This window comes from Cicer arietinum, chromosome 7 (assembly GCF_000331145.2).
Source record: "Cicer arietinum cultivar CDC Frontier isolate Library 1 chromosome 7, Cicar.CDCFrontier_v2.0, whole genome shotgun sequence".
Lineage (NCBI taxonomy): Eukaryota > Viridiplantae > Streptophyta > Magnoliopsida > Fabales > Fabaceae > Cicer > Cicer arietinum.
In genome coordinates, this window is record NC_021166.2 from 11,097,836 (window position 1) to 11,109,115 (window position 11,280).

An 11,280-nucleotide genomic window follows, 5' to 3' on the forward strand; every position below is an offset into this window, starting at 1 on the left:
TATGAATTTTATAAATAATACAACTTTTAGTACCATAATGGATATGTGGTAGGTATCAATACTTCCAACTAGAATAAAATCTCAATGTCTAATTTCTTCTTAAATTCATAATATTAGATCCTTTATTAAAATAAAGTTTTTTAAGTTTCGGTCCATTATTTCATTATTTTTTGTGGGTTTTAATGAGAGTGTTTATGAGCTTTAATGTATTTTAATTGAAATTTTTTTTTAGAATAATTTTGAAATTATTTTTTCTCAAAATATTATTTAAAAAGTTTAGTCGAAAAAAAATTCAAAAAAATTATAAACCATTTTTTTATCGAAAAACTTATTTTTCCGAAAAAAATCAAAAAAAAAAAAGTTGTCCAATTTTTCTTTTCAATATAAATAAAAATTGAAAAAAGTGGATCCTGAAAATCCATTAAACATACCGCACTTTAAAATTTGAAGTTTGAATTAAAAAAAAAAAACATTTACTTATGTTTAATGAAAGCAGATTTTCTTATCTGTCAAAATTAAAAGGTATTGACGTAAATATCCACAGCATGTGTTGTGTTGGTTTGCTTAATGAATCACCTAGGCGCACTCTCTTGATGATCCTCACCTAGAGGTCATGCTTTTTGTTGTTTTTTAGAGGTCATATTTTGGACTACGATTAGTAATGCGTTTACTCAATTTTCTCGACGTATATGGTGTTTTTTTGTTGTTACTTCATCCATTTTTAAATTCCTATCGTTTTAGGATTAAAGAAAAATAAAACAAAATTAACTACCATTTAGGGTTTTAATATATAATTAATTTACTTTTTTAATTTTATCGTCCATAATTTAAAGCGTAATCAATGCCCTATTTTTTTATCAAAAAATTGTTGTGGGTTTGTTTTACGGAAATTTTTTATCTAAGGAAAATCAATAAAATCCAAAACACAAATAACTATTTAAATTATTGAGACTGTGGAAATCTGTACAATTTAATAGATAATCTTAAGTGTCTAAGATAGTTTTGAAAACGAGTTCGAATTTCAAAAATTAAATTGATTAAATAATTGATTTAAAAGTAAATTCTTTAAAGTTAAAAAGATGATTGAATTTAAATCAACATTAATTAAAATGGTAGAATGTAAAAGAATTTCAATAGAAAGTTTACAAAGAAAACCTCACAATCACATACCTTGGTCAAGCTAAGAGAAACTGGAAAATTTCATTCCATAGAGATACACCTATGCCTATTTCTAAGCTACAACCAATAACAACTTGTAATATAAATAACAGAATAACAAATTTAGTTATGGTCAGCTACTGGATAATATAATTCATTAACATGTGTTGCACGACTAGGTGTTAACAGGTTCTGGAGCATCTATTGTCTCATCTCATGCTTTCGATACTTGTACCTGAATTAATTATTTTGAGACACATTCAACGTAAAACAATATATTATACATAACTCCATAAATATATACGGATGATTTAATAAAAATACTTTTAACATAAATTGAGGGATGTCTATTTTTATAAACTAATTTGAAATCATATTTTTATATAATGTATCTATTAATATGAACATCGTTAAGAAAACTATCATTCCAAATATTTTTTTATTATACATTTTATACTATAAAAAATTTTAGGTGCCATTCCGTCCAACCCTATTTAGAGAGAGAGAAAAAACCATGTCTGCATCTATTCAATGGTGTTGTGTCATCAAAATCATGATATTTCATTATTTTTAAATAAATAAATTAATGAGGGACTAAATTAAAATATTTTTAAAATTGTAATGATATTTTTGAAAAAAGAAATTTACAAAAATTAAAAACCAAAGTCACTCGTATATGTAGGGACGACTTGTATAACTAAATGATGCCATTGAAAATTTGTGATTTACTAAATTATCATTGTTAGATAAAAAATATTATTTGAGCACACATATTTGACATAATATTTGTATCCGTATTTACTATTCATCATAGTATTTTTTAAAAAATTGAATCTTTTTATTATTGGAATTACATTTTTTATGACACATATATAAATTTATATTGTTAATCACTTAGAATACTTCATTAATTACTAAAATATAATTCATTAATCATTGATAGATTAATGTATATCTCATAAACTACTAAGATGCAAGATATTAATCAATTTTGAGTAATACGATTTAGTGGTTAAAAAAATATTTTAAAGTGGTTAATGTCATGTATTTTAGTACTTGATGAGATATATATTTAAAAAGTGATTAATAACTTACATTTTAGTGGTTAATGAAATATTCAAACTAGTTAGTAACACAAATGTATATATTGTGTTGCAAAAGTTTTTTTTTTTTTTTAAGTTTCTTAAAAAAATATTATTTTGCAAACAAAACGAAAAGTATACAGTATATATAAGACATATGTGTCTAACTTCGCATTTGAATAAAAGCGTCTCAAACAGTGAATTCAACATGAATTTATTAAATAAAGCTCAATGTGTCACATCATCTTAAAACAATACATTTATTTTTTATTTTAACGGTTTAACTCTTAAGAACCATATTAAGTCTCACAACTTTAATTCATACATTGATATTTTATTTATACTGAATTTCATTAGTACTTAAAATATTAAATTAAATATTTTAATTAATATCATTATACATTATATTAAAAAAATAACAGTTGTAAATTTATTATTATTAAATTATAAAAGTACCATTCTTTTGTATGTATCTATTATGTCAATTTAACACAACTCCAACAATAAACTCGTTAAAATATCGTACCAATATATCATAAAATGGATCAATCTGCGTGTTAAAATTATAATATTAAAAATTTCACCTAACCCTTTTTATAAATAAAGACTGGTGGATTTGCGGGTTGTCTTGTCAACATTTAAAAAAACAAAACTACAATAACTAATTTAATTACAAAAAATGTAAAAACTATTAATGAAAAATATAACAGCTCTTCGAGAAAATGGAAACAGAAAATTAATGTGTCCTACACAAATATGAAATTTTTAATTCAAACAATTCATAATCTAAGATTAAAAAAAATATTCAAAACAAATGCAAAATGGAGTGTAAAAATATAAAAATAAGAAGCAAACATGTAAACAATGGACCGACAGACTCACTTGCCCTGTGGAGTCATTACTTCATTATTTGGTAGGTTAAAATTTCAATTCACCTTCATCTCATAAGAATATGAGTAAAACAAGCTAGTCCGTTAAGTCGAATCTATTTTTGTCACAAAAGTGTTTGTTTTCAAAAGTTTTTCTTTTGTGTCATTTTTTTATCAGACAAGATAGAAAAGTAAAAGTTTGATTGTCATATTTCATAATCATTCATTGATACGATTTTAAAATTAATCATAGTAAAAATTAAATACATTTTATAATTTAATAATTAATATTTTCATTAATTAATAATGTAAAATCTTTTAAATTCATAGTATATAATAGTGAAACTATTAATGATCCACAGTTAGAGTTTAAAAAAGAAATGAACGACGAGACTTTAAATTAAAAGCATCTTGAATATCTAACTCGACATCACATATGTTGTTACACTCAACTCCATCAATTTTCTGAGTTTTCTCTCTATATTTAAATATTCGTGTATGTGTAGCGTTTGTATCTTTATTAGTGCTTATAAATCAAATCAAAATCTATTCATTAAAAACCACTAAATCGATGTGAACAGCCACTACTCACTACTTCATTCGTTCACTATCAACCTGGCACACGATTCACGTTTTCTCCATGCACCCACCCACACAGTATCACACACTCTGTCTCGTTCCTTCGACAAGTAATTTGTTACTCTTCTTGAAACAAATCATTTAGGCATACATGATTAATTGTTTAGTCCTTAATTAAAAAGCTCACATATTACAGGTGTAGTGGATATGTGGAAGAATCAAATCTCTCTTTGACTGAATAAAAAAGTTTATATACCTAAACCCAAGTAGTTGACGTGGCACTACCACTTTAAATCCAAAAATATAAAATTTTGTCCCTTCAAGCGTATCAGGTACAAAAAGAACATGAAGATATATTAAGTGACCAAGTGATACAATTGTTCCTGTATTATGTGGGACTTGTGAAAGCCCATATATCATCAAGCCCAATTCGATATTGATAAGATGATGCTAGCTAGACCATTCTATTTGGGCTCGAGATACTGTACATGGAAAGAACCTATCCTACGTAATGAATGGGTGAGATCCTTCAATTTCTCAAAATAATGAAAAATATTTGTATCTATCCTACCTAATAAATGTATTTCTTTTTTAAATTGGCTACAATAATTGAACATTTATAAAGATGTTTTATATTTATAGTTTAATTTAACTGATAAATATTTTATTGCATATTTAAATTCCACGACTTCATGATTGTATGAGTGAATTTTAAATGATATTTACACTACGTAAAAATTAGTATTTTACGGTGCGCATTTTACTAAAAGCGCTTTTATAAAATTAAGGAATAATACAATAGCGCTTTTCTGACAAGCGCTTTAGCAAAAGCGCTGTTGTAGGTCATATAAGGTAATAATGTTTACAACGCTTTTATTGAAAGTGATGTTGTAGAGTCACATAGCGTTCTCACATAATGTTTACATCGTTTGTATACAAGCGCTGTAAATTATAGCGCTGTCACATTATGTTTACAGCGCTTTGTATATAATATAATGCTTTCACATAATTACAGGGTCTTTTAGAGCACTTTGTATATAAGCGATGTAAAATAGTGCGTGTTTGATAAAAATCATTCCCTTTAAATAAATAAAAACATATTTAATATGTTCTCTCCCTAACCCTACGAACCCTCCTTTCTTCTACTGTGTGAACCCTCTTATACTGTGCGTTGTCTTATCGTTGAACCATCCTCTACTGCTCATCTATTGTGCGCCAATTTCTACTGAGTGATTGTTGTCTTAGGTACTGTATTTATTAATTTATTGTTGTCACTAAAACTGATATATTGTTACATGATAAATCATATAAAACATTACTTGATATTAAATGACATAACCTTGATAAATCATATAAATTTTTACCTAATAAATCAAATAAATTGTTACCTGATAAATCATATAAAATCTGTTCTTTTTTGAAATCTGTTCGATTTATTCTGTTTTGAAATCAAACTTGTATGCATAACCTTGGTAAATCATATAAATTTTTACCTAATAAATCAAATAAATTGTTACCTGATAAATCATATAAAATCTGTTCTTTTTTGAAATATGTTCGATTTATTCTGTTTTGAAATCAAACTTGTATGCATAACCTTGGACCTTGGTTTCCATTTTCCAATATTAGACTATATATACTATATATTGTTATAATGTCATTAGTAGATTATCATTTGTGTAACACTGCATTCATATAGGTCATATAAAATGGGCCGGAAATGGATGTCTGTCAATCGATTGTCAAAAGAGTGTGAAAATAGAGTGAAGGAGTTTGTTGAGTTTGCAGTGAAGAATGTGAAAGACTCAAATCGAATCATTTGTTCTTGTTTAAAATATTGTTTTTGAAAACGCGTTAGAGCAGATCAATTAGAATGACATTTAGTATGACATGGAATTGATCAAAGATAAACATGTTGGATAAGACATGGTGAGAAAAAAAAGAGAACACTAATTTTGAGAATGGCTCGACATATACTTCAAATAATTTCAACACAAATACATATGAGCGGGTCTGAGTTGAGGAGATTGCAAAAATAGTTGAAGAAGATCTTCGGAATTATCCTAAAATATTTGAGAGTTTGTTGAGTGATGTAGAGAAACCATTATATAATGGTTGTACTAAACTCACAAGACTGTCGGTGATATTAAAGTTGTACAACTTAAAAGCGATTAATGGATGGTCTGATAAAAACTTCACATAATTATTAACACTCCTAAAAGATATGTTGTCAGATGATAATGAACTTCTCAGTCGAACCTACGAGGCTAAACGAATTTTGTGATCTATTGGCATGAGTTACGAAAGGATTCATGTGTATCATAACGATTGCATTTTATTTCAAAACGAATATGAATTACTAATGGCGTGTCCGAAATGCAATGTCTCTCGATATAAGAAGAAATAATCTACTCCAACAAAAGTCATGTGGTATTTTCCTATAATACCAAGATTTAGGCGCATCTATCGCAGTGAAGAAGATTCAAAACACTTGACATGGCATACAGATGAAAGAATTAGAGATGAAAAGTTTCGATACCCTACAGATTATCCCCAATGGACAAAAATTGATCACGAGTATCCTAATTTCGGGAGAGAGTCAAGAAATCTACGACTTGCATTTTCTACTAATGAAATGAATCCACATGGTCTTTAAAGCATCTCACTCATCACGTGTCGTGTGATTTTGTTGATTTATAACCTACCTCCATGGTTATGTATGAAGCGTAAGTTTATGATATTGTCTTTGTTAATTTCTGGATCCAAACAACCGGGGAATGATATCGACGTATACTTGACTCCTTTAATTGAAGATTTGAAAAATATGTGGGAGCAAGTGTTCGACACAATTAATGATTTTCCAGCATATGGTAATTTATCAGGATATAGCATTAAAGGTCGGTGTGCATGTCCTATATATGAAGAAAGTACAAATTGGATGCGGTTGAAATATTGTAAGAAGAATGTATTTCTTGGACATCGTATATTTATACCTTTTAGTCATCAGTATCGTGGGTGGAGAAATGCATTCAATGAAAAATCAGAGGAAGATATTGTTCCTTTAGCATCCACTGGATATCAAATATTTGAAAAAGTACAAGGTTTTACCAATAAATTTGGCAAACCTTTTGCGGGAGAGCTTGTCAAAACGGGGTGGAAGAAAAAGTAAGGGACAAACAAATGTGAATTCCACTGGGAAAAGAAGAAGGGCATCTTAAGATGTTTAAGTGTTTTATATAAGCCATGTAATCTGAACTCATCATGTAATTTATACCAAGTTCATATAATTTAAGTGTTTGACCTACCATATCTGAGCATTTTAGTATTTAGCTTGAACTGTATTTGATTTTCTGCTTATACTGATTTTCTATTTATATTGAACTTGAACTTGAAAAAACTATGTTTGACTGAGCATTTTACTTGAACTTGAATTGATCTCAATCTAAGTTGATCATGTAATTTAGCATTGATATATAGGTATTTAACTAATTATTTAAAAGAAATAAAAAAAATCCAAATATAGGTATTTTACTAATTATTTAGCATTTTACTGAAACTGAACTGAAATTGTAATTTAACATATTTAACTTGAATTGGACATAAACTTGTAATTTTATAGCGCTTTTGTCCATAAGCGTTGTATAAAGCTTTTAAAAATTAAATTACAAATCATTTACAGGGTTTTTTGTCCATAAGCGTAGTAAAATGCTTTTAAAAATTAAATTACAAATATTATACAGCATTTTTAATCATTTACAACATTTTTTTGTCCATAAGCGCTGTAAGATACTCATATAGCACTTTTTATGCAGTCTTTTGAAGGACTTTTTATATAGTCTTTTAAAGCATTTGTTGTAGAAACGCTGTAATATGTTAGGTCTTTTAAAGCGCTTTTTAGACAAACGTTGTAAAAGAGTCTTTAAGTAAACTGATAATAAGAAATCGCTTCATGTTCCTTTTTATTACGTACTCTCCCTACGAATTTGACAGTGTGAAACCTCCTCATTTTCCTCTTCATTACGTACTATCCATCTTCGTTACTCTCCATACGAACCTTACTGCCATATTCTCCCTACGTTAACCCTATCCATACTAACCTTTTTCACTACTATTCCTACGAACCTTCTCCATATGAACTCCATTGTGAACCCTCCATACGAACCCTCTCCATACGTATTTTTGCGCATTATTCTCGATGTTCATACTTAAACGAATTCATAACCCTAAACTTAGTGATTGTTGTTATCAGGTATTATATTTATTAATATGTTGTTGTCACTAAACTGAATGTTGAACTTATACTACTACTTAGACTACTCTATGTTGAAATTGTTGAAGTTATACTGAACTTATAATTATACTGTGTGAAATGTGGAGATAAATGGATTCCAATAATGATTTAGATCGTCAAAATGATGAAGTTATCAATACTAAGAGTTATGAAAATGAAGTTAAATATGGGGCAACTATTATGCAAAAGGTCATCAAAGCAAGAAGTAATGGAATAAAATTTGAGGTATACAATACTTTGTTTAGAATTTAATTTTTTTTATCATTTTTGAAAGCATGCACTTACTAGGGGTGGACAAGATGATTCGACCCGATATAACCTACCCAACCTATGTTGGTTTTGGGTGATACGATCGGGTTGGGGCGGGTGGTCGGGTCCGCGTGAAAGAAAATATGGGTTTATAAAGGTTAAATCGGTCAGATTCTGGTGGATTATTTAGACCCATCGGTGACCGAACCCGACCGCCCATATTATTATTCTTATTATCATTATTGTTATTTATATTACTGAATATTTGTTATCTGACCTAAAAAAAAAGGCATTGGGGTGTTTTTTACTCACCCAACCACCACAAGCCCAAACATCAAACCTAATTACCCAAATATATGAATGAAAAATTGAAAATTTTAGGTCAGAAGTTCTGCCAGGGTTTGCTCACCCTCACTCTTGCCAGTTGCTACCTCAACCTTTCGTCGCTCACGCGCACTCTCGTGTCTCATCTCTCGTCTCTCAGCCTACTTATCCCTCTCACTCTCGTCTGTTATTAATGTAACTGTAACCTTAATCATCGTTGTCGTCTGTGTTCACTTTTCCTTTTAGGGTTTGATTTTGATACTCGTTTGATTTTATCATATTATTATAGGTACCGATACAAAGTTATTCAGCCACATATTGCTTTCTCTACAAAGTCTACAAATAAATGGTTAATGTTTTATTTGATTTTTTTTGTTACTGTTGCTGCAATAACTTAGGGTTTCATGTATGTATGTCTCCAAGCAATTTTGATGTTTCTGCTGATTGCTTTTTTTTTTTTAATACTTCTCTTGTTCGATCTATGCTTGCTTTTCTTAGATGCATATTTTTTTCTCTCAGTATATGCGTATTCGATTTTGGTAATACTAGCTTTGCATAATTTTTTTTTTCTTTTTATCTTTTGCTCTGTTTTGTGTTTATGTCTAAAATATAGTAGTATGTGCTCTTTTAGTTAAATGTGTGATATTAACTTTTTTCATCACATGTTCATGTTAAGAGACCCTTTAATTTTGTGATATTAGTTTTTTTCATCATGTTATATTATGAGTATTTATATCGCCTTAGCAATTATAGCTTTCCGTTATATACTGAGAATGTTAAATCCCTAAACTATAAACTACTTATTCATATCTAATAGAACTTATACTCTTATAAGTGGTAATAACAAGCTCAAAGTTGACAAGTGCTTTTACACTCTTGGAATGGCATGTCATCTTGGAAAGGTATCTTGAATTTTAAATGCTTTGTTCTTGTTCAATCATCTAAATTAATGGTTTCATCTTCTAAGACTTTTATGAACTGGTATGCATATATCACGGTATCTCAGAAAGTGCAGACTGATGCCATACAAGAAAGATAGCTTCTAAGTGTATGTTGACATTTTATTTTCTGTTTGAAATGTAAGTTATATGGATTGTTTTGCAGCTAGACACTCTAACTAGTGATATTGTTGTGGAGTTGAAAGAGCTAAGACAATGTCATATTGAGTTTAAAATGAAAAGTAAATTAATTTTGCATGTGAGAGTTGGAAATGTACTTTTGTGTTTTCTTATAACTCCTTATTGATTTCTATACGAAAGGGAAATGTTTTGTTTTTATGAAATATTCTCATGTGCTTACAATAATAACCTCAGGTAAGCAAAAAAGCAGAATCTTTGTCGGAGAATATTGGCGTTGTATTGGAAGCAAAGCATGATGGCTTGAAGAAGAGTAAGTAGTTTTACAAAGCAGAATCTTTTTTGAACAAATTTCAATTCCACTGCGTTATGTTTTTTTTCTAATTTGCATTATATGTGTGCCGAAGCTGCTGAAATCACTAGGTAAATCCTCATATGCAGCAATATTCCTTTGATTAATGTCATTTTAATTAGGTTGATTGTGATGCAATTTATGTAATTTATATTTGAGAATGTAATTTGTATTGGTTATGTTGTCCTGTGAATGTGACATAATGTTGCCGATGAATTTGTGATTTAATATTTGCCTTGAACTTTGCGGCCAATGGTAAATGCTATGTCCTTGAGAGCAATAATCCAACAAAATTTTCATTGGATTAGATTTTGATTAATATTGTTATAAAAAAAACAAAACTTTGATTTGATTAGATTTTGATTAATGTTGTTATAAAAAATTGTGATTGAAAATTGTAATCGAAAAAAATTGAAGTTATAAAACAAATATGATGTATGATTGGTAGGTTTGGCCAAATATTTTAATGGGTCAAATGTATTATATGTAACAACTATAATGGCCCAAAATATTTTTCATAGCTAACTATTTAATTTTTTTAAAAGAAAAAAAAGGCCTAATAAAGTCCAATCCGTATTTAACCACCCGCCCACACTCGTCGCGCGGTGACCCAAATCTGACTGGACCAGAAATAAAAAAGAACGAGATTGGGCTTATAGGTACAACACGCAAATTCAATTGGTTTTGATTTTTTATGTACCGCCCGCAAATTCGACCTACCCGACCCATGTCCACCCCTAGCACTTACTCTATGAGTTTATTAGGTGTGATTAAATCAAGGTGGCCAACCAATTGAGCCCAACAGTTCAATGATAGTAAGTTACATTGATGCAGTTGTTCGTCAATATATCCCAATAACAATTGATGGTTGAAGATATAAAGCTTTGAATGACGCTAAAGATATATTGTGGAATGATATACAAGAAATTTTTTTACTCTACTTTTTTGTTACTTATAATTTTTTCCATTGAAATACCTTTACTCAAACTCTATCTTTATTTAGTTTACAGTTAGCTTTTAATACTGATGAGGTGTGAAAAAATTATGTGCTTAGAGTTGCCGGAAAAATACGCATATGATTTAGATCTCATTTGTCAAATTGCTACTTAAGAGAACGTGATGGAAATTTGAATGTTGAAGCTCCAAAAATATACAAACACTACATATCAAATGAAGAATAGAGTGCTTTTGTAGCTAAACATGCAAACCCCGTTTTTGTGGTAATATTAATTTATTAGCATTTGTGTTTAATTCATATTCATAGTGTATTTTTTTACACGATTGTTATTTATTTTTTATA